We start from the raw sequence: 26,115 nt of genomic DNA, 5'->3' as shown, positions 1-26,115 counted from the left end.
ACAGCTTGCACACTAAGTTTTGCACTTTCACGAACTGTATGGTGTTCTTGTATGTGATGGTACACCATTTTCTGCAAGGTATGTCCTTGGGTTGGTAGTCCCCCACATATTATTTCCTTTTCAGACTTGCCCAGCAACCAAACTGTGGAAGAGCTGCGAGTTTCTGCCATCTGAAAAAAACAGGATAAACTAAAAATGTTATTTTGTGAGCAACCTCTAAATAATGCCCAATGGACCTAATATTTGGTTGCTGTGATCTACATCAACATAGGAACAGGGGCAGCCTTGTGGAGCATGGATGTTTAATGGTATTAAATATTACATATATCTGTGGATTACCCTAATATGTACAGTCACATGAAAAAGTAAGTACACCCCATGTAAAGTTTATACTTTTTCAACATATTTCAACATACAGCTATTTGATCTTCATTTCAACAATATTGATAGATAAAGGTGATATAATATAACAAATATCATGAAACATTTACATTTTGTAGTCCATTGTATAATTTAAATGAACATAAATGCAAATTTCGCATGTGGAAAAAGTAAGTACACCCCTACATTTATCACTACTTCAAATACCTAAAATTAGATTCAGGTGCACCAACTCAGGTGCAAATGATTAGAACATCGTTAGAGAGGATCGTGGAGGAAGCTGTCTTATTTAAACCTCAGACATTTCGTTTGGTTTGCTCTTTGTTGTTGAAGTGTGCGGCGTCACCATGCCTAGATCAAAAGAGCTATCTGAGGCCTTCAGAAAGAAGGTTATAGATGCCTATTAGTCTGGGAAGGGATTTAAAAAGATCTCCAAACAATTTGAAATCAATCATTTGACTGTCCGGAAGATCATCTACAAGTGGAGAAGATTCCAAACAATTGCCAACTTGTTCAGGCCAGGCCGCCCCAGCAAGTTCAGCCTGAGAGCAGACCGCAAGATGCTGAAAGAAGTCTCTAAGAACCCCAGAATGTCATCACGGGACCTACAGGTAGCTCTTGCCACTGTTGATGTCAAAGTGCACGAGTCTACCATTAGAATGAGGCTGCACAAATTTGATCCACATGGGAGGTGTGCCAGGAGGAAACCTTTGCTGTCCAGAAAGAACATCAGGGCAAGACTAAAGTTTGCCAACGAACACCTCGGCAAAGACCAGCACTTCTGGAACAATGTGCTCTGGACAGATGAGTCAAAGGTAGAGCTATTTGGCTACAGTACCAGAAAACATGTTTGGCGAAAACCAAAGACAGCATTTGACCACAAGAACCTGATACCAACTGTAAAGCATGGTGGTGGAAATATTATGGTTTGGGGCAGCTTTGCTGCATCAGGGCCTGGGCAGCTCACCATCATAGAATCCACTATGAATTCTTAATTGTACCAGAGGGTGCTTGAGGATAATGTGAGGCCATCTGTCGGTAAGTTGAAGCTCAACCGAAGGTGGACCTTGCAACATGACACTGACCCTAAACATACCAGTAAATCCACCAAGGAATGGCTGAACAGAAAGAAATGGAGGGTTCTGGAATGGCCAAGTCAAAGCCCGGATCTAAATCCCATCGAGATGTTGTGGGGGGATTTGAAACGAGCTGTGCATGCAAAAAACCCCTCAAACATCGCACAGCTGAAATAATTCTGCATGGAGGAGTGGGTAAAAATTTCTCCCAGTCGATGTCAGAGACTGGTAGACAGTTATAAGAAACGCCTACTTGATGTTGTTTCTGCGAAAGGGGGCAATACCACCTACTAGAACCAAGGGTGTACTTACTTTTTCCACATGCGAAATTTGCATTTATGTTTATTTAAATTATACAATGGACTACAAAATGTAAATGTTTCATGATATTTGTTATATTATATCACCTTTATCTATCAATATTGTTGAAATGAATATCAAATGGCTGTATGTTGAAATATGTTGAAGAAGTCAAAACTTTCCATGGGGTGTACTTACTTTTTCACGTGACTGTATATATATATATATATATAAATATTGTTGCGGTTTTGTGGTTTTATAATAAATGTTAATTTCCCCTCTTAGTTAGTTACACTACAACATGTATTCTCTTTTAAGTTCAGTTATTTCTTAGTAAATGTAAGCATAGTCCTTTCCTGTGTTAGTTTTGCGTTGAGTAGGATAATGAGAATTAGGTGTCCTTATGTCGCTTTCGGTTGGCATTGGCGCCGAAATACCACGAGGCAGGCTGAACAAGTCGACCGAGGCCGAAGGAAGGCGGAGGAGGAGCCGTCGGTAAGCATGAGCCGCCAATCAGGGCTCGAGGGGAGTGACTTACCACTGTGGCAAAAGGCGGGGTTTGGAACATTTGAGTCGGGCTTTGGCGGGGCGATATAACCCTGTGCCCAGAGCCCCCCACCTCAGTTATGAGATGAGTTCAGGGCAAGTCAGATCGCAGTTGAGTTATGAGTTGGGAGCACGCAGATGAGACCCCAGAGGAGACGCGCTGAGTTAGTTCGGAGTTGAGTTCAGAAGGAGATTCGCATAACCCCGTTGTACACGAACTTGCCCTGCTCCCCGCGCTCTGCGCAGTATTAATCGAGCTGTAAAAGACGACCCACGCCGGGCCACAGACGCGTTTTTCCTCCTGCCTGCCTTTGCCTGATACGCACCGCGAGGTTTTCCTTCCTGCCTGCTTTCGCCGGGATACGTGCTGTGACCGCCAGAGGACCACGCCATGTGAGCTGTTCTTGGAGTGACCGAAGCAGGTGCGTTCAGCGCACGATCATTCTTCTTCCATTTCCCCATGTGATTGATCGGGCCCGTGTCTGGGAATTTTAAGTTAGGACTGCTTAAGTCTACCCTGTTTCCCTTTCCTTTCCTTCAAATTCCTGTAAATAGTGTAAATAACCTGTTATTCCTTCTGATTCGACCGTTTTGTCTCTTCTATCATTGGCTTAGCATGGTACGAAATAGATCACTCTAATCGGGTTCTATGGAAAGGTAACAGCACGAGTCACATGGTACGCAATCCGCTCGGGTGTACTCAATCACGCGTGGTTCGTGCGAGACTCGATCCCCACTGCCGTGTGGGTACTCTCAAGGTACGTGTGAAATTGTCCCGAAACCCTTTTCCACGTCTGCCCAGAAGTGTCGACTCGGTCTCGCGGTTTTGAAGATCCAGAGGGAAAAAGGGGCTTAATTTCCCCTTTGTGATGGGAACGGGCTTCGAAAAACCACAACAATTTGGTAGTCAGGAGTGGGATTTGGAACCCTGAAGAAATTTTGGACACCAAATCGTACATATTGGCAGCAACAATTTGGTGTCAGTGGAGTGGGATTTGAACCCTAAAAAAAAATAATTTTGTTTGGACGAATTGGCTCCAACTTACGAGCGAACGAAATTTAGTTTGTAAAATCCAAATTGTATTCGTACCATGGCTGGCAAGGTGGTCGAATGCCGGTGGGGGTAGAAAAAGAGAAACTGATGACCCAGGACCGGCAGGGACAGTTGGTAGTGGAAGCTGAAAAGGGTGCAGCAGTTGGCAAAGAAAATGGCGGCGCCTCGCACATGGCGGCGAGAGCCGAGCCCGCGATGCCAGGGTACATGCGATTATACCTGGCCCAAATAATGGAAAAAATGGATACCCAAACAGACGAACTTTGGGGACTAAATAATAACATGAATAAAATGAATGAAAAAATGGACACCCGAGGGGAGACATTAAAAAAAAATGATGGCAGAGTCAAAGAGGGACATGGAAAAGGCGGGGGAGGACATTGGGCAGAGGTTGAGCGAGGAGGCAGCAGTGGTACGATACGAGGTGACACGGTGTGAGGAACGCGTGGGGAGCGAGCTTGGGTGAGGCACAGCCAAGTTGACTGGGGCTATGGGAGTCGTGACGCAGGGTGTAGAAAAACCGACGATCGTCAAATTGGAAAATAAAATTTTATGGGCGCTTTCCCTGCAAGCTTGGGAAACATCACACGGGCTACCAGTGCTAAAACCGGGGATATAGGCCTACGCCAAAAACGGCTGGAGCTTGGAGCTATAGGGGAGGAGGATCTGGTCCGTTTAGTGCTGAGCGGACAACCGGACTTTCAGCGCATGGCTACATCCATCAACCAAAGCAGCTCTGCGACTCTCAACCGAACCCATCCGACCAGATCGCTGCCAGCATCCTGTCGTGTGATACCCTAAAGTCTTGTTTTCCAAAGAACATTTGGACAGGTCGTACAGTTCGATAGAGCATGAATATCTGGCCTGAAGGCAACGGTGTGATGGTCTCGGCTCCGTGGATCTCGTTCTGGCCTCCAGACTCTTCATGCTGCCAGTGATATTCACCCTTGTGCATACCACGAATTGTATAAATTATCGTAGGCATCCACCCACATTATCAAGTTGTCATCTTGTTAAGTACAAACGTTATGGAAGTCTTAAAGTTTTTATTGTCGAGGTAGAAAAAGAAATAATTGGAATTTGAAGAGACGGGGGCTGAAGAGACGGGAGAGCCAGAAAATAAATCGCGGGAGAAAGAAATGGAACCCGCACAAAGTCTGCATTTGCACCATGATGCTGGGCTTGCTAATTCAATAAAAAGTTTGCAGGTGCTGCCGGGGAAGGAGGACCGAGGTGAGTGGAAAAAATGGCGTGAATGTGTTTGGGGCGAACGTGTTTTTGGCACGCTTGAGACAGAGACGAGACCCGGGCGTTTGCGAAAGGTCCATTGTGCGGTGTACGAGGGCGGCTGGTACGATTTGCGAAAGGCCCATTGTGCGGTATGGGAGGGCATGCGTGGAGCGAGAGTGTGAGAAAGAGTATGCTACCGAGTGTGTAACGGTAGAGTGCGCACCTGGGGGTGTGGAAAAAGAGTGTGCGATGGCCGAGTAGTGTGAGCGAGAATGCACAACAAAGTGTGTGGGGGGGCGTGTATGCGCATGGTTGTGCGGTAAAGGAGTGTGTAAAAGAAAAGTGTGTACTGAAGTGTGTGAAAGGCGTGAGTGTGCGGAGGTGTGCAGGTACAAGTACGGAGTGTGAGGGAGAATGCACACCAGAGAATGTGGAAGGAGAGTGTGCAGTAACGGAGTGTATGGGAGGCGCAGGGGAGCCTGGGTGTGCGAGTGCGGAGTGGGTGGCGAGGTGTGAGGACGCGGCTCAAGCATCGACACTGACCGGGGTAGCGTTTAGCAGGATGGATAGCAGACGTGAGCCCCCGGTGAGTGGTGTGCAGCAGGGACCGGTGGGGATCGGTGCCGCGTCGGTCTCCCAAGGACCGGCGTGCATGATTTGTGCCGGCCCCCGCACTGTATGGTTGGTGCCGTGCCGTGGCGGCAAAGGCAATCGGCGAGGTTCAGTGGGAGTTAGGAGATTTCGGAGCCGCACGCCCTGTCGGGTGCGGTGCTCCGACCGTGGCCGGTTGGGTCACCGTGCGTGGGACCGCAAGGCCCCACGCCGGAATGGAGCCCTGCACCTCGGCCCAGCCATACCTCCCCCTTTGGATCGAAAATGCCGGACGTACACCCCATACAGGCGACCAACCACCCGCGTGGATCGCTCAGCCCCTCGAGGTCGAGCCATGACAGCATATTTCCACACGAAGAGGCTCAAGTGTGGCGGACTGTGGAGAGTAGTGTACCCCACGTGGGGGAATGGTAGTTTAACCATTCCTCACATGGCCAGGGCCCATGAGCATTAGTTTAGGGGGATGGCAGTGATAGGCACATGGGGGTGCCAGCAATGGTTGCCTCCATGGGGCACCGAAGCTAGCCGAGGGAGGGCTTGGATAATGTTAGGGATTTAGCAGACTGTAGGGACAAGATTTAAGTAGTGACATCTGTACTGTAGAGGGGGCGTACAGAGCTTAACTGGATAATAAAGAAAAAGGGAGTGCATAGTGTAAAGGGACGACGAGGGAAGCACGAGTTTTAGGGGAAGTAGTCAGCTAGATGATGCTGTGTGTGTGAGGAATTGTGCTGTTGAGACAAATGGAATTGTGTTGAGGTGTATGGAAAGTAGTGTGTGAGATTAAAGGTGTGCGAGCACAAAAGGTGTGCGAGAAAAGTGGTGTGCGAATAAATGGTGTGGAAGTAAATGGTGTGGGAATGCTTGGTGTGGAATAAAAGGTGTGGAATGCATGGTGCGAAGGAGTGAATGGGGGGAGGTGGAACCCATTCACGAAAGCCCAGGGTGGGTAGTGTAAAGCCAGGTCGAGGGCATAGGCAAAATTTGTATGGATATTGACACCTGTGGTGCGGGTAGTGGAAACGAAGTGTTTTGTTGGGTGCATGAGTATGTTAAATGGCTGGGCGTCTGGCTTAATTGGTGCGTATGGTTATTGGGGCACTCCACCACTGGTAGTTTGTCGGCCAGGTGAGGCCGCAGGTAGGCTCTGGGAGCCGGTTAGTTGTAGTGAAGTTGTTGAGTGGGGCCCGACGATCCCAGGAGAGGACCCGGGTTGCCCAATGCCAAGGTGGGCATCAGGGGGTAAAGTGCCAGGAGGGGCCTTCCCCATTTTAGGTAGTCGCAGGAGCAGGTAAGCTCGGGTGGCGACTTCAGTGGCGGAGGTGCGCAGCTAGGTAGACCTGCTGGTCGGGCAACATGACCCAGCCCCGAAATTGTGCAAGGGCACAGAGTGAAAATTTGTGGGAGTGAGACCCAAATTTCAGGGGCACCGCAGTGTGGGAAATGGGAATTCGGGTTCTTAGAACCACATAGTTTAAAGAGGCCGAATGGCAGGGTACGACCCCGGGTAGGTTAAAAAGTAAATGTCAGTAGTGTATTTAGGATGTGAGAAATCCCTTCGCACCATCCACAGCCAGTCACCAAGGAGGACGAAGCTCCACACCAGGACTCTGTGAACCGTTTGAATGGTAAAGACGCATCACGACGTAAAGTGACATTGTGGTTGCTCCATCCCTTCCTTCTTCGGAGGGATTGGGAGACTAATTTGGAATAGAGGGGGATATGGGAGACAAGACGTAGAGACGGATTGTAAATACAAGGAGGGCTAGGGTAGTATAGCCAACAGTGGGGGGTACGGATGGATAGGGACGAGCCTGCTCTGCTCGCTCTTCCGCATCCCTCGCACCGCATTACCTTGTGTTTCTGTGTGCCATTGCGTCTTTTCTGCTTTGCTTGTTGTGCCTTGTCTCTCTCCCCCACCCCAGGACCATTTTGGAGGTGGAACTGTGCAGCACCATCGACCTATGCAGCATCCCTTCTGCACCTTGCTACATCTGTGCAGCCGAAATTTGCACAGCACTTTGCTGCCATATCCTTTTGCTGCAACCTTGATGCACCTGTGCAGCACTTTGCTGCCAAACCCTTTGCTAAACCTTATCACACTCATGGACCACAAGCCTTGTGGCCTTGCACCTCTGCTGTGCAGGATTTTGCTGCAAAACCATCTTGCACCTTCGGACCACTTGTTTGAGTGGCATTAATGCTACGCAGTTGGACCACATGGGAGTGTCCCTGCCTGGCAAGAAAATAAAATAAAAGCATTTTTGTGCATTTTATTATGGTGTGCTAGGCATGAGAAGATGTGTAAGTTTAGATAGCCCTGAAGATTAGAATGGTCTGTATGCCGGTCCGGGGGCTTGCCGGTTTGATATATGCACACAGAAGAAGCAAGATGCAAGAAGCAAGCAGTAAGTGTCATGATTTATGAGTGATTTTGCTGTGTTTTCTTTCCCCTCCAATCTTCTCTTCCAAAAAGGACAGGTCCTGGGTCATAGCATTGTAAATAAAATTAAGTTCTGTGCTTGTAAATATAAGAATGCTGCCCACCGGCTATGTGTTTAGTTTGAAATTCCGGAAATACTCGGTTAGTTGCGGGCGTGAATCTGATATGAAGCTGCTCAACGCAATAGGGGGGGACATATCTAGTGTTTTAAAACTGTCACACACACGGGTCAGAGTAAATGCTAGGGGGACCCACACCTATGTGTCACATGTAAGAGTAAGGTTAATTTTGCATGTCATTCTCTAACCAGTCGTTCCATTGATGGTTTCGACTCGGGGACGAGTCTGACAAGGGAGGGGTGTAGTGTTGCGGTTTTGTGGTTTTAAAATAAAGGTTAATTTCCCCTCCTAGTTAGTTACACTACAACATGTAGCCTCGTTTAAGCTCAGTTATTTCTTAGTAAATGTAAGAGTAGTCCTTTCCTGTGTTAGTTTTGCGTTGAGTCGGATAATGAGAATTAGGTGTCCTTATGGCGCTTTGGGTTGGCATTGGCGCCGAAATACCACGAGGCAGGCCTGAACAAGTCGACCGAGGCCGAAGGAAGGTGGAGGAGGAGCCGTCGGTAAGCGCGAGCCGCCAATCAGCGCTCAAGAGGAGTGACTTACCAGTGCGGCAAAAGGTGGGTTTTGGAACATTCGAGTCGGGCTAGGGCGGGGCAATATAACCCTGTGCCCAGAGCCCCCCACCTCAGTCATGAGAGGAGCGCAGGGCAAGCTAGATCGCAGTTGAGTTATGAGTTTGGAGTGCGCAGATGAGACCCCAGAGAAGACGCGCTGAGTTAGTTCGGAGTTGAGATCAGAAGGAGATGTGCATAACCCCGTTGTACACGAACTTGCCCTGCTCCCCACGCTCTGCGCAGTATTAATCGCGCTGTAAAAGACGACCAGTGCCAGGCCACAGACGCGCGTTTTTCCTCCTGCCTGCCTTTGCCTGATACGGGCCGCGAGGTTTTCCTTCCTGCCTGCTTTCGCCGGGATACGTGCTGTGACCGCCAGAGGGCCACGCCGGGTGAGCTGTTCCTGGAGCGACCGAAGCAGGCGCGTTCGGCACGCGAACATTCTTCTTCCATTTCCCCATGTGAGTGATCAGGCCCGTGTCTGGGAAATAAGTTATGACTGCTTAAGTCTGCCCTGTGTCCCTTTCCTTTCCTTCAAATTCCTGTAAATAGTGTAAATAAACCTGTTATTCCTTCTGATTCGACCGTTTTGTCTCTTCCATCATTGGCTTAGCATGGTACGAAATAGATCGCTCTAATAGGGTTCTATGGAAAGGTAACAGCACGAGTCACATGGTATGCAATCCGCTCGGGTGTACTCAATCACGCGTGGTTCGTGCGAGACTCGATCCCCGCTGCCGCTGTGACGTGGCTACTCAAGGTACGTGTGAAATTGTCCTGAAACCCTTTTCCACATCTGCCCAGAAGTAGCGACTCGGTCTCGCGGTTTTGAAGACCCAGAGGGAAAAAGGGGCTTAATCTCCCCGTTGTGACGGGAACGGGTTTCGAAAAACCACAACAATATATATTGTTGCGGTTTTGAGTTTTGTACAGTCAGTATAATAAAGGTTAAAATTTCCCCCTCATAGTTAGTCACACAAGCAACATGTAGCCTCGCGATAGTATAGTTATCTCTTAGTATTTGTGAGCTTAGTCCTTTTCCTATGTTAGTTCTGCGTTGAGTAGAGTCAGGAGAATAGGTCCTACTTCTACTAACTCTCCAGCCTCCCTAGCCTCATGCCCCTTTGCGCTGACTTTGGTTCATTTTGGGCGAATTAACACGAGGCAGGCCTAGGAGGGTCGGGGCGGAGCCGAATGAGGGCGGCAGAGGAGCTGACAGTAAGCACGAGCCGCCAATCAGGGCTCAGTGGTTGTGGCGGCAGCACTGCGTCACAGGGCATGGTAAGAAGGTTCGAGAGGGTTCAAGAAGGTTCGGTGCATATCTATATAAGCGTTGCACAAAGCACCCGAGAGGACTGCTGCCCAGGCAGAACTCGCGCGCACTGACCAACCCAGAGGAATCGTTGCCGAGCAGGAGTTGAGAGCGTCCAAGGACTGTGAGAGATACGCGAGTGAAGAAAGACGCGCATGAACCGGAATACGCGCTATTATAAAGTGACGCTCGGTTGAGTTGGAGGCCGATCCGCATACATTGCATTAAGTCACACGAGTGATAACAGCTGTGGAAACGCCAGCCGCGCTGAGAGACGTGCATTCTCCTTATACCTCATCGGCTGCTTTTGTTCGGGAGACACGCTACGAGGTTCCTTCCACCGCCTGCTGCCATCTTCGCGGGACGTGCTGGGACCGTGGAGAGCCGGACGGGGCCGTTCCTGGATGACCCCATCGACGCGTCTGGCTGGGACATCAATCCATCTGCAATTCCCTGTGTGAGTGTGACGGGCCCGAGTCCGGGGGATAAGATAAGACTGACTAAGTGCTGCTCTGTGTCTCTGCGTCCCGATCATTGTACATACGTGTGGGAATAATTAAACCTGTGTTCTTCCTTTTTCCATTCGATCGTTCCTGTGATTTCCTCATTGGCTAAGCGTGGTACGAATAGAACCGCTCGAATCGGGTACCACTACTAAGACTGCACGGACCACGTGGTACTCAATCCGCTCAGCGTACCCAAACCACACGTGGCTCATGCGAGGCTTGCTTCCTCGCTTCCGTGGCGGCGCAGGGATTTAGGTATGAGTGAGACATGGTCCCTGAACCCTACTTTGCGTTTGCCTGGAAGGGGCATTTCAAGTCTCGGTTCCGCCAAGCTCAGAAAGAACAAGGGGATTAATCCCCCCTTGATAAGGGGAAGAAGGGCGGCGGAGAACCGTAACAATATATATACAGTATATATAAATATATATATATATATATATATATATATATATATATTGTTGCGGATCTCCAAGCATCGGCTCTCCCCTTATCAAGAGGGGGTTAATCCCCTTGTCTTTGATCTGGCCGACGCGACCCTGGAAGTTATGACGTCACTTCCGGACGACGTTAACTAGGGTTGTAAGCCGTCTTCTTATTACCTACTTATTAAGGCCGCCCAGTAAGCAAGGAAATAACTCCCGCTTGAACCACGGATATTGATGGGATATGCCGAGCGGATAGCAATCCGCGATCCGAGCTGTTAACAGGTGACTAGCTAGACCCGATTCGAAGCAGTTGCGATCGTGCCACGCTTACCCAATTAGAGAAAAGACTAGGACGATCGGATAAGAGGAAACCAGAAAGAACAAGGCAATTTATTAACAAATGTACAGAAAGAAGAGGAAACGAAAGAATGTACAATAAAGAACGAGGAAGGAGAAGCACACAGGGCAGTCTTAATTACAGGTTTAAATTATTCCCTGGACAAACGGGCCCATCTCACATACAGTCACTCACACGGGGATTGCAGATGGTCGGATTGATGGTCACCAGCGCGTCCAGACTCCAGTCCGGCTCCGGTCCAGGCGATGGAAAACCTGGCAGGCAGCTCTTCACAGTGTAACGCGAACGGACAATTATATCATGGGGGGAAGGCTGGTATCCTGGCGGCGTACGTAATATTTGCATGATTCACGCCAAACTCCCCCTCTCCAATATCCTGTATGCAAGCGCTAATTGTGCAAGTCCTTTCAACCACAATCAAGCACATTCGTCCTCGCAGTGCTGTTACCAGTGCGCTCTCCCAACAAGCCCTGTAAGCACACGCTTTCGCTGTAAGTTCTCCAAAATCACAGTAGTCCGTTTACCAAGCGCGCTTCCAACAAGTCCTGTAAAAGGGCATTGTGCGCTCACTTTTATAATCCAGCCAGCGATCGCTCCGCCAGCCCAAAAGCCACGCCTATCAGGCGATGTCACTCCAGCTCTGGTTGGCTGGTGATCGCTTACCGGCCCCGCCCTGATGGCTGGGTGACATGGCCACACCTTCTCCCTGGCGCTCCGCCCCCTTTTTCCGGGCCTCACCTCATGGCTTATGGCGGCGTTGAGCGAACTTACGGGCAGCTAAGGCTGCTGCTGCTGGCCAAGGAGCGCACCAAATTGGAAAGGGCCATGGGGCACAGACTGGGGAGCGCGTTTAATGGCATCGATTGGAGGGAGGCTGCAAAATGGACGAAAGGGCCTACTCCTCATTTGATTGACACAACGCAGATTCAACTATTGGAAACATGGCCTTATCTATACCCATACTAATGAAATAACTGATGTCCTATGGTGACCTACGTGTTGTTTGTGGCCTAACTATTGGGTGCTACCTTAACCTTTAATGATGTGATATTTACAAGAGTGTGGGTTCTCAAAACCGCAACAATATATATATGCAAGCCTCTCCTCAGTGAAAGACACATGAAAGCCTGCTTGAAGTTTGCAAAAAAGCACCTAAAGGACTCTCAGACTGAGAAACAAGATTCTCTGGTCTGATGAAACCAAGATTGAACTGTTTGGCTTCCGTGTGGCCACTCCGCCATAAAGCACAGATCGGTGGAGTGTTTCAGTGATGGTTGTCCTTCTGGAAGTTTTTCCCATCTCCACACAGGATCTCTGGAGCTCAGCCAGAGTGATCATCGGTGTCTTGGACACCTCTCTTAGCAAAGCCCTTCTCCGCCGATTGCTTAGTTTGGCCAGGCGGCCAGCTGTAGGAAGAGTCCTGGTTGTTCCAAACTTCTTCCATTTAAGAATTATGGAGGCCACTGTGCTCTTGGGAACCTTCAATGCAGCAGAATTTTTTTTGTAGGCTTCGCCAGATCTGTGCCTCGACACAATCCTGTCTCTGAGCTCTGCAGGCAGTTCCTTCGACCTCATGGCTTGGTTTTTGCTCTGATATGCATTGTCAGCTGTGAGACCTTATTTAGACAGGTGTGTGCCTTTCCAAATCATGTCCAATCAATTGAATTTACCACAGGTGGACTCCAATCAAGGTGTAGAAACATCTCAAAGATGATCAAGAGAAATGGGAGGCACCTGATTTAAATTTCAGATGTCATAGCAAAGGTATGAATACTTCTGTCAATGTGATATTTCAGTTTTTTCTTTTTAATAAATTTGCAAAACTTTCTAAAATCCTGTTTTCTCTTTGTCATTATGGGGTATTGAGTGTAGATTGATGAGAGAAAAAATGAATTTAAACGATTTCAGCATAAGGCTGCAACATAACAAAATGTGAAAAAAGTGAAGGTGTCTGAATACTTTCTGAATGCACTGTATATTCTGCCTGTAGGGTGGGTATTTGGTAGTTGTCATAACAAACGTTTGTTGGAAATTTTATGACAAAAACTCAAATGGTAAAAAAGATTATGCCCTGGACAGAGACAGACAGACAGACAAACACACACACACGCACATACAGGTGGATACTTTGAGCTACCTTCCGGAGGTGGATACTTTGAGATACTTTATGCAGCTGGACACTTTTAGACCTTGCAGGTCACCGTTCCACCGTATGAAATTCGCACTCCACGAATCTCCAGATAACAACCAACAACACATAAATTGCAAAACTCCGTCTCCCACTGCTCGTGTGAATGAACTAATAAGAGAAACATGAGAGACGTGGAGGAAAAGGAAGGTGGAGGAGTTGTTAAAAAGGAAGATAAAGGGAAAAATATTGAGAGGTTGCAAAAGTGGGGAGAAGGGTAACGGTTAGGATTATACTTTGCCTCCTGGCTCTGTAATGTGGAAGATGGCCTCCAAGCAATGTACGACGACAATAAATTGTGCATTAAAAACTCTCTCTTTTAAATACCCATTTATTCTTAAGAAGACTGTCTTAGTGGAATGTTTGTGGTTCGATGCATCCTTCATTTATGTACGTAATAGTGTCACTTCAATCAATGCCGGCACTGAAACAAAGCACATTCATTAAAGTAATTCCCTTTCCCTGAGCTGCCATACGATCACTCATTCACCACCTGCAGTTGGCACAATGTGTGGATGCTGTGTATTGTGAAGTGCAATGGAGATTTAGCAGCATGTGCTCCTTCCAGTACAAGAGCAGCTTTGTAAGAATCTTGAAGTATGATTTTAAAAGTTTTTCATACACTCAGAGAAACGCACATTTATATTTATGTCTCCCTTCCCAAAGGGAACGCATTGTTTTTCCTGCTCTTTCTCTAGCCAACAAATGGTGCACATTTCCTTCGTTTATGAGCCAATTCCCTTCAAATTTGTCATGGCAATACGTACCTTTCTCTCCCACCCCCCACCCCTTCCCATGCCACCTCCACCCAAGCCCTCTCCCTCCCACAGGTCTCCCGATGTCCCTGCTCTCAAATGTTGTACTTGTGTGCTTTTCCCTCTCTCCCCATCTTGTCTCCCGCTCCCTTTATTTCGTCTTATGTGTCCGTTTGTTTTTTTGTCATTAATGATAGCTCTTACACGAGCCTCGATCTTGTATTTAAAAAATAAAATAAATAACCTTGGTCCAACACACCCAAACCCCTATTATTTCCATTTAACCATGCCCCCTCCTTCTTTTAATGGGTCAAAGGTGAAACAGTAACAATGACACCTTTTGCCATGCCATGCTCTTGCATTGAGTTAATACAGATGAAGGTTGTTACAAAGGTGTTTTCTAACAGCAGATATATGGGTGAGATTATACATCGAAAGCTTTCGCATTTGAGACGACTTAGAGAATTCAAAAGAGATCGTAAAATTAGTTTTTGGCTTGACATGGCCGATCAGTGTTCCAACCAATCTTGACAAGAATTGACGAGATGATACCTCACCACAGCCTTTACAGATTGAAGGAGACAGGCATTCGTCTGATGCTTTTATTTAGATTCGACAAGGGGTAAAATATCAAAATTGGACGTGAAATTAAGTTTTCTGGCCCGCCATTTGTATTTCAACCAATCCAGACAAGTCTTGGCACAAAACATACCTGAGAACAGCCTCTTCAGACTAAATCTGGTAGACATTGGTCATGTCTTAATATGGCAAATGCTTATATGTGTTTGCTTAATTTGATGATACACCTTGGAGTGTTGTCGAAGACTTTTGCATACTAGGTCATGCTGATGGATTGTGGCATAAGAGGGTCCGCCAACACAGACCACCCGAGCCAGAGGTTCAAAGACCTCCGCGAATGTCGAAACTATACAGTCGACTCGTGGTTTGAGAATGGCAGCTAAACAGAACATCATTTCCGTCCACATGACTGGCTGATTGATGTACATTTTGATTTATTTAAGTGTTTTTGTACTGTTTTATGTCCATTTATGTATGTATTTTTGTGTTGTACTTACTTTATGTTATTATGTGTTCATCTTGGGGCACTGAAGCAATTGCACGGAGGATGTCGCGGAAGAAAAGATTTACGGACAATAATAGGTCATTTCTGTTGCTTTACAGGTGAAACCAGCCAGCATACGACAGGAGGCAAAAGGAGATTTAATAAGTAATATTAATGTTGGCCTTTGGTATAACTTTTTAGTCTTTGGTATAGCTCGGCCGGGGTATGAACCTGCGACCTCCCAGGCTCAGAGCAGATTGTTGCACCAAGGAGCCTGGTCAATTCATTGTAATATTTCGCCCAAGGACTGTCCAGATGAAAGCAGAGACCGATGGTTGTTTGCGTGGCAAGGCAGAATGAGGGAAGATTTTTCTTATAGTTAAATTAATGTTTATTAGGAAGTCGGTGGATTTCCTATGTATGGATGGCATGGACAATCCATATGTTTAACACAACAAATCCTCAAAAGAAGCTACCAAGTTACAAACATTTTAAACTATAAAGTACCTACTAGAAATCTGTGGACCAGTCATCTAATTTCATTTGGACAGCGCCGCTGAGCACAAAACTGACCGACTCAAAATAGCCCAATTGAAATTCTTCTTTATTCTTCTTTCAGACAGCCTAACTCTGAAATGCCTTAAGCTATGGACTTGGTTTAAACATAAATCTACTGCATTTGATAGTGGGAAGGTCCATAATGACTCTAATGTTTCACAACTTGAAAGGATTCCATGAGAGGTAGGCATAACTACTTAACTACGCACAGGAATATGACGGAAAACGAGGGGTGGGCGGGACCACACCTGCCAATTAGCCTGGTGGGGGCGGTGCCGTGGTGACATAATTGCCCGAGAGCTAATGACACCTAAATGGGTGTGGTTAAATTCATACAATGACACATTTTGACAGCAGCGACAACATAAAAACACTTTTATAAACAGGTGTGGTTAATGGTGGAATATTATGTACAGTCTGACAGCCATTATTGCCAGACATACGATTATTATTGATATACATAAACCCAAAAAACACTGTAAAGCCTCAGTAAACTCATGTATGTCTATGAATTACCATATTTTCCGGTGTATTAACCGAATTAATATTCCGGTGTCCGGTGTATTTATCGGCAAAAAAGGTGAAAAGTTTGGGGTGCGGTTAATACACCGGAAAATACGATACATACCATTTGGATGTGAGTACTGTACTGTACTTCTATCAACTTTTTAATTAAATAGTATTGCACCGTGAGTAAATGTATTAATTATGTATTATTGCACCGTGACTCTGTCTAGACCTTTCAATTCGACTTTTAGACCTTTCAAACAATTAGACCTTGATAGATTTATGTTTGTGGGGGTAGGTGATTAAATACCATAGTGGAGATAGAACTGTGTAGGGTAGCATGGACCGAGTGCAAGTAGGAAGCCAATCTCGATGTATTTAAGTATGGGAAAACTATGAGTTTAAGATTGTTTATGTGTCTTCACATGGGGGGTGGAGCTTGTGTTATCTAGATACGGGTTAAGATTAGTTTCCCTGGTATGTGATTGCCTCCTGTGGTTTTTCGCTACGTTTTTATAACAAGGCCAGCCATAAAAAAAACCCTCGTTACACCAACAACAACAACAATAACAATAACTGACATGCATACTGACAGAACCTGAGCAAAGTGATCGACAATTAACCCCACCCACCAACCGAGTAAGCCACGTCTTAATGATGCTCGCGCCAAGCAAAGCCAGCAGGCCATGCCCCAAAGTTCGTCAATGGTCGTGGAGGTGAGGTAATCCATTAGCGCTCGGCCGTTGGTTGGTGTGATGTCAGGGTGACGTCAGAGCTAGAAGGTTCAAGCTTGGAGGAAGAAGAATCACTGAGGCTCTCTCGTTCTGGCTTTCCTCTCTCGAGCGGTCGCTGTTGTCTTGGGTGCGCTGGTGAGGAGACGTGTCGGAGCTTTGTGAACTTTTGCAACGTTGGAGGAAGAGGTGTTGGTGGCAGTTTGTGGGACTCTTGGCAATTCGGATGGAGTGGGGACTGAAGGAGGACCTCCCGCACGAATTATCTCACTTATGTGGCGCGCTGTGGGGAGCGACTCGGCACCATTGTTGGGCGTTTCCCACGTGAGCAGCTCGGGCCACTTTGTACTGCCGACCGTTCAATGATCTCATTGAGCAAGCTGAGTGCCGGCCGGCTTAAAACCATTTATTTTCTTTAATCATTCCCCTGTTGTGTATTTGTGTCTGATGGAGATGTCTTAAATTAGACATTAGTTTTACGTCACCTTTCGTACTATCGCATAACATTTTCTTTCATTAAATTCATTATTGTGGCATTTTATTTGTTGTATTGTTGAATTTCTTGGTCGTGTTTGCATGTTTTGTGGGTTCGAGAATAAACCCAGGTGGCGGTCGTCTGAGGTAAGCACTTTGCTCCTTCACCCGCACACGACGGACCAACCACAAGTTTCGGCTACGCGCCTCGGGAATTAGGGGCCAACCGGCTATCCGTCCAAAGCTGGTGTTCATCGGCTACGGACTTGACAATACCTTCATGGTAGGGGCCATATTAAAAGTGCAGTATGCTTAAACACATGGATGTGCAACAAGTCGAGTAAATTCAGAATTTCAATTTTCAGGTTGTTAGCACCGGTTATATACTGCACCAGACAAACTAATCATCTCTTATTCAAGTTGAATAACCTTCGTAATTTCTGCCTGCTATTTATCAAGTGTTCTAATAAATCGATAGCCAAAATTGAGCCAGCCAGTTTGCTAGCTAACAAGTGTTATAATTCTACATGGTACTAAATGTGCAAATGGTGTGAGGATGGTGGTGGACTTCCTGTGTAGGAATGTCACAGACACTACATAATGCTGTTGCTGCCCATGATTTAATAGTAAAACAATTCAATAGGAACTGTTTTCAAACATAATCGACAAGATAATTCATTGTGCAATCAAAACTAGAAAGCATCTGAAAATGCAAAGCAGCTTTGTATTCAGACTTATTCTTCTTCTGTATATTAAACATGACAAAAACAGCGGAAAAAAACCAAAACAAAAATTTGACGATTGTAGAGAACCATGACCTTTTGATCTAAAACAAACAAACAATCGGCTTCTAGCTTTTGATTAGTGAACTAATTCAGTGACCCAATATGCAAATTCTAAAATGTCAGGTCAATAGCATGAACATTTATGATTTTATGTGATACTGACCTTTGACTTTTGACGAAATTATATTTTTGTCCAAACAAAACAAATTATAATTATAATAAAAAATATTTATTTATTATTATTATTATTATTATTATTATTATTACTAGTGCGTGCCCGTACGTGCGGGGAGGTAAGTACGTGGACATACGTACGTTGACGTATGTACCAAAAATAAGGCCTCACTGTCCGGAAGTTCGCATATCGCAGTTACGATTAATCGCAAATTAGTTTTAATGGCCAATTCTTCAATTAGCGCCAACATATTTTGCCATTTTGCAATTTCATCGCAAGGAAAAGCACAAAGAGAAGAGAACAACAAACACACACGCGGTTCCTTCGCTGTAGCTTGACCGTATGTGCAAAAAAAAAATTAAAACTTTCATCGTTCCTTCGCTCTCGTCCTTCGCCGTTCCTTCACTCTCGTCCTTCGCTGTTCCTTCATTCACGTACAAAACGTATGTGTTTGCTAAATAAATGGCCATAACTTGTTTCAAACCGCAAGGCAGAAACAACAAACACACGCGGTTCCTTCGCTGTCGCTTGACCGTACGTGCAAAGAAAAATTAAAACTTTCATTGTTCCTTCGGTCTTCGCTCTCGTCCTTCGCCGTTCCTTCGCTCTCGTCCTTCGCTGTTCCTTCGTTCACGTACAAAACGTATGTGTTTGCTAAATAAATGGCCATAACTTGGTAACCACTTGTCCGATTAATAGCAAGCCTTGAAAAGGCACATCCTCAGGTCCCCAGCAATATACCTGGCAAGTTTCACTTAGATCGGACCAGTGGTTGTCGAGAAACAGCGGTCACAGACATACACACAGACAGACACACAGACACACAGAGATTGCTTGCATTATAGAGAGATTATTATATTAGCCGCAACAACCGGTCATCGGTCGTCATCTACATTCGCGAGTCCCCAAGACTGCTCAGAGCCTTCCCTGGCACTGAAGCATCCATCTTCACGCCAACACGAAATCACGACTCATGAACCAAGCCAAATCCTTATCCATGCTCCGTTTAACAAAGCCTTCCCCGGTACTGAAGAATCCATTCTCACCCCAGCAAGGAACCAGGATTCATGGTCCACGCAGTCTCCTTATCTGTTTCCCCCCTCGTCCCAAAGTGGCGACGATGTAGATACGCGTGACCTCCCATGCGGCATTTGGCGTACGCCTGGTCTCAGTTTCCTCCTTTTCAGTCTCATCCTTCCTTGAGTCCGCAAAACCCAACATGCCGCAAGGCAAGGCCTGGGAGCCAGGCCGCGTCCCAAACACGTTGATTGGAACAACTCCGGGCACCCACAACTTCCCCATCAAAGCTGCCGTCCTCAGCTAAGTTCTCACTCCCATCAAAGTCGTTGTTTTCAGCGTGGTCCTCAACCCCACAAAACTCGGTCGCTCTCGTCCTAAACATGCGGAACTTTGCTAAAAGGAGTTCGCCAAACCTCGGGCCTTCTCTCCCAGCAGCACTGGGAAAACAAATCCGGCCAAGCCACGTCACAAATGCAAGTCGAACGGTATGATGCACCTGCACCTCATGCGCATGCACATCTCGTCCCGTCAAAGCTGCCATTTTCGGTGTGTCTGTGTGTATTAACTGTTTAATATTTCAATGGTAAAATACAAACATGGAAACAATCAACATACTTAAAATACAAACATGGAAACAATCAACACACACCCTATCATTGCAAATGGATGCAGATATGGATAGGGAACAACCATTATTCAAAGAAAGATGTAGGGATGGTTTCACGTGATAATGTGTGACCATCTCTACCTTATTGACATAATTTTTGCCATAACATCCCCATCCCCACATCCTTGTGCATTAAAAAAAGTTTTTTGTTACTTGTTATAAAATAAATACAAGGGAGGGCAGGAAGAGGAAGGGAGGGCAGGGCAGGACAAGAAATAAATATGGAACAGTTCTGGTGGTCGACAGACACAGATATGAATGAAAGGGAGCTGTCTTATGTACAAAATAAATAACCCGCTGATATCACCAACAATACCAGATTCGGATATTAAGGGAGCAGGCAAGAACTTAAGGCAAGCAATAGCTGGTATTTGGGTCTGCCACGGAACGTACAGGCTGGCGTGGCACAAGGTGAAGTGTAGCTTGGGATGGAAATATGGTGACGATGAGAGAGGGTGATGGGGAGCGAGGAACCAGACAGAGAGAGAGGGAGAGAGAGAGAGAGAGAGAGAGAGAGAGAGGTGTTGTCTCCACCGAAACCAAATGTGATCTCCAACTGCAGTGCATGGAAACGGCCTCTACGCCCCACATAGACCACCTTTTCAGCATGCAGCTGGTCCCATCCACTGCATGGCCACTCATTCGTGTAGGTGGTGCCATTTTTTGGGCCATCATTTTGGCCCCTCTCGAAAGTGTGCCGCCCCTCTCCAGTGCTCCACAGCCCACTTCGCCACCGTGATTGCAGTCCACCGGCCAAGCAGTTCATGATGGCGCCATTGCTTACACGTCCTCAATCTGACTTCACCTGTACAGGTCATGGACCATCACGTCACCTGTCCAACTCACAATCCCAGGACATATGTATTAAGCATATGTGCCTATAAACAAAACGAAACCAATGATCTTCCTGATGCATATATACACACCATTACATTAAAAATAAATAATGACCTCGGACAACACCTTTTAATTTTATGATGGGTTGAAGCCCTGCTTGAGAGAATGCCGATCCCCTCCCCACCTCAAGCCTCAAACCCCTTCCCCACCCATCACGGTCACATGTCCAACTCACAATCCCACGAGATATGCGGAAGAGACGCGGCTATGTGCAGGTAATGACCTGTCGCTGTCACCTGTACAACTCACAATCCCACACTCACAAACTCACAAATGGGATGAGACATGCAGAATGGATCAGGATGTGACAAAAAACGACCTGAAACCAATTATCTTCTTCCTGATTCATATATATATTTATACATCATCAAATGTAAATAATGACATCAGACAAATTTCAAATGACAAGGATTTCATATGTACCTGAGGGAATGCCACAGAGCTATTTAGGCGGTGCATAAGTTAACAAACCACTGTTTCGATCGCTAAGGCCGATCTTCACAAGACCGTAACACCGAGTGGCTCAAAATCCTTTCAACTGTTGCTTTGGTAGTTTTACAATTAAGGGAATACGTATCGGGATTGCATAGCGATTGTGAACATGACAGCTCCGAGGCGTCTTTACTCTTTCGCTTCGCATGGCAGTGCACACCAAGATGGCGACTGTAAGTTTGAAATCTGTCTTCAAACCCACCTCACCACCCAAAGTCCTCAACCTGACATACCAGCCTCCTACCCATTTATTCCTGTTCTTCGAAGCAAAAGGCAAAAATTGTTATATCGCCATTACATAATTATTCATTTACCTCATGCCATTGGTGTCGTCACGAAAAGCACGCTCGAAACAGGAAGTGGATGTTCGGCAGGTCATGGTCTATTTATTACGGTTGGTCATTTTTCTATCCGCGAAATTTTTTAATATATGATTATGAGTAGCCTAATTGTGTTAATAAATGATCGTAAATGAATTATATTCTTCGTGAAGCATTTTAAATACGCATCGAAGTTACCATTGTGGGTGGAGTCAGGCCAGCTGTCCAACCAATTGGTGGGAATGATTGTTGTAGACACACAGACACAAACAAGTGTTTTATTATATAAGATCTATCTATGGATCACCCTACCCCTTCCACGTTACAGCATTTATGGCCTGATCTGACCTATGACCTATTTTTGCTGCTCTGTAAACATTGCTGATATGGCCATATGCTTTATGTGAAAACCTGTCATACATAACCACAATACAGCAATACCCCGTTTTACGCCATTTCGACTTACGTCAAATCCGACTTTACGCCACTCTTCTAGAGTAAATTTCAGTTCAGTGAACGCCATTATGTGCGACTTTACGTCACTCCTACATCATAATAGGAGGGCGTGAAAAAAATTAATTTTTCCTTTAAAATATATTTAAAATAAATAAAATAGTACATAAATTAACAATAAAAAAAGCTAAAAAAACAATTTAAAAGACAATAAAAAGCACATTAAAAATATTTTAAAATGTACGTACAGTATACTGTACGTATGCGTAGCTGCTGGTTCTCATTCAAAACAAAGGCGATGCCATATGCATTTTGTCCTGTGCTGCGGTCGCGTGCTTGCTTTGCCTTTTGCTGGTATTTTTGTGATTATTCCTTTACTGTGTAAAACAACCAACATAACGTGGCAACGGCGAAACGTGACGACGATGCCGGCTCAGACGACCGTCCGTGGCAGACGTCACGGCACGTCACCGTGCCGAGTGTGCAGTGTCCGCGACGAGGTCAGGCCCCAGGGCCCATGGCCCATGTCAAACGAACGACCGTGTCATGCCTCGAGCCGGGGTGCCTCGTCGGGCACCTCGCCGGCATCCGGCGTCGACGAACCGATCGACCTGTGCATGTGCACATGTGCATGGATTTGCAAATGCCTGCCTGTACGTCGTCGTTTCTGCGTATATCGCATCATCCAAAAAAAAGAAGCAAGCAACTTCGGCCGCTCGAAGAAAGACGGGGCACGCCTACGACTCGGAGGCGAGCGTCGATCCCCGAGCGGCCGGGTTCACGGAACCCTGAGCTCGTTCGTTCGTCACAGACGACACGACACGACCACCGGTGAAACTGCTCGGACACGTTGGGTAAAGCACGCCGTGGTGAAGCGGGCCGCGGAGCCACTCGACACACAAGCCCGCTCACGGTCGACACGTCCGTGCCGGTCACCCTGTTCGAGAAAAAGACCCGACCGATAGAAAACAACGGAGGGACTCCCGACGGGGAGCGGCAAAGATTCAGGGCGAAGCCGCAGCCTCCTCCAGTTATTTACTCTAGTTTTACGGTGTTTGTCTTCATTGTAAGGCATTTTTAAGACATTACGCCCAGTTTACGTCAAAAACCGAGTTACGTCACGGCTTATGGAACCAATTAATGACGTAGGCCGGGGTATTCCTGTACTTGGCATTCAGTTTTGCATGAAACAATACATTATTTTGTGATGTTCAATAATCTTGATTGGGTGGCTATCTTGATCTTGATCAACCAGGTAGCCAAATAATCTTGATTGGCTACCTGGTTGATGTGGCCAATATCAATAATACCTTTTGCAATGACCAACATTTTGTACTGCCATACATAATAATCTTGGTTATGTGGCCACTCCTCCTATGTGGCCAAAATACTCATCGATAAGGTTTACACATATCAATACATATTGTCAAATGTTGAATAACCTTGAATATGCGACCACCTGTTTTACGTGCCCAGTCTAAACAACACTGATTGCATAGATCAACATTTTGTTAAAATAAAATAAAGGAATCGTGCGTCTTTCCTTTTTGATTTATAAGGTTTTCAAGAGGACACTTTCGATTTTACACAGGTTAGTTATCGAAATCTGTCACAACATATGATTCTTCATTTAGCGCTGCAAGATCAGATTTTGCCCTCTGTCATTTTTCATTATACTTATTGATGAGGCAGTGCAAGCCTGGGGAAACACATTGCATTCAATTGCAAATGCATAGGATTCTAGTTGATTAATAACTTTCTATTCTGACAGCAAAAAGGTTTTGAAGACATCTGTAGAGTTTTATAACATCAAAACAATCATGATAATTATAGCAATAATAATAATAATAACAACAAGAAAGAGCAATCAGAGATTGCAGACCCTCGGCTCGGACTTGGATCAGATACGAGAATTTTCTTTCAGTGATTCTTCATTATTGAGTGATAGGGCTAAAACCGATACATAGTATGATATATCAATAAGTAATGGATGGATTCAGCCGAAACTTAGTGGACTGGTTGGGTATGAGACAAGGATGAATCGATTTTATTGGAATTCTAGACTTCTAGTATCTGGATGCGATCCGGAACTTCACCAACATGTAATCATTTTGACCTTGTCACACACCCAACCTGTCCACCAAACTTTCTCCAAATCTGTCCACAACTTTGCGAAATATTCTGCTCAAAGACAAACAGACAGACAAGGGTGAAAACACAACCTCCGTCCACCTTCAGCGGTGAAGTAAAAAATTTGAGCGAAACCCTCCATTGGGAATAATGTCTTATTGAAGAAGTGACTGAATTGACTGAAGATGTCAATGTCAAGAATTTTGGAAGTGTTATAACCAACATCTACTACTACTTCTTCAATTATTCACACCTTATTGTGGAGTCGGCTGGAGAAAGTTTTAGGTGGCAGGATTACATGCCTAGTCTTTGCGGAAAACACCATGGGGGCTTTAATGTTCACGCGCACTAGCAAATGGAACGGGACACCCATCTAAACATCTACTTGAGCAGCAACAATGTCACAGTTTCTAGCAATGTCGGGAATGATCAGACCCTCAGGCAGCTTAAAGTTATATGTGCTGCCACTGCACCATCCTGTCAACTGTTTTATTACTGAAGGTAGATGTTAAAATATAGGCTTAATGCCCTGGGCCAATCTCAGTTTTAAGCATAGATGGTAAAATATATGTCGGTGCTTTGGTTTGCTTGATGATGGTTTTTATTAGCAAATGCTCTTATATACAGAAAGGAATGTAGGAATCAGCTGGTAAGTTCAAACATTCACAACTTTCTTCTAGGAAACCAAAAGGCCTTTGCCACTCACCTAGAGCTCTCTAGTCTGGGTTCAAATGTCGACCCAGCTATAAACTGTCATCCCGGTGCTTCACAGGCAAGGTGAATCGTCAGTGTGTGTGCCTTCCGGTGGATGGACGTATAAACGGGCATCCCATCTGCTGCCATTCGTTGGAGAACCTTAAAGACCCCATGGCGTCCCTTGCAAGGAGTAAGCGAGTTATTATTCGCATCCTGAACAAATTACAAATTCCTGCCCCAACTCCTTTTGGAAATGGAATACTGTTTCCCCTCTGGGCTGGTGCTCCTTCCTCACACCTAGCCCTGCTTCACGCTGTTGAAACCAAAGCTTTCAGAATCATTGGAATCTCCTGCGATGAAGCCAACTCCGAGGGCCTTTCACTCACTCACCACAGGCAGGTTGGTGGTCTTTCTGTCTTTTACTGACTCCTCTCCGGCCTAGCTCTCACAGCTCTTTCTGTGCTCTGTCCCCCAAATATTCATAAAGGTCGCACAATATCTGCCTGCAAGCCTCTTATGGTTAAACTGCCAAAATCAAGACTCTCTAGTCACCTTCACTCTTTCATTCCTCTTTTCTCCCGCCTCTGGAACAAACTCCCTCACTCTCTTCAATCCCACTCCACCCTCCAGGTCTTTAAAACAGTTGTTCACCACCATCTCTTATCTTCCCCCATCCAAAACCTTGATCTTTTCTACCCCCGTTATTTCACACCAGATCCACTTTTTTGAAATTCCGACTTCTTTCTTGGAAGTCCTAGCAGTGTCCATGTGCTTTATACCTCACACCCCCCCCCCCTTCCCATGCCTCTTCCCCCCAAGCCCTCTCCCTCCCACAGATCTCTCGATGTCCCTGTTATCTTCTGTTGTACTTGTGTGCTTCCCTCTCTCCCCATCTTATCTCCCGCTCCCTTTATCTTATGTTTTATGTGTCAGTTTGTCTTTTTGTGATTAATGTTAGCTCTTACACGAGCCTCGATCTTGTATCCCCCCCAAAAAAAAGGGCAGTGGCAAACCATCCAGTATAAGCCTTGCTCAGTATGTTGTGTGTCGAAGCCATTTCATCCATTGAGTGAAGGAATGTTATGAAGGGTTTGAAAGGAGGACTTCTGGTGAAGGAAGATGGGACAGTAGAAAAACTCCCAATGACGGTGTATCCATGGGTTGCACCATTTCTCAAATGTTTTTATCATGACAATTGACAAGGGAACGCATGCTATGAGCAGTTAAAATGGACCTAGTCTAGTGATATAGGTCTTGTGATTCATGATGATGAGCTGCCAGCATC

The sequence above is a fragment of the Myxine glutinosa genome, chromosome 1 (genome assembly GCF_964187855.1).
Source record: "Myxine glutinosa chromosome 1, kmMyxGlut1.1, whole genome shotgun sequence".
NCBI lineage: Eukaryota > Metazoa > Chordata > Myxini > Myxiniformes > Myxinidae > Myxine > Myxine glutinosa.
The sequence above is the reverse complement of the archived record's forward strand: the minus strand, read 5'-3'. Positions refer to the sequence as shown.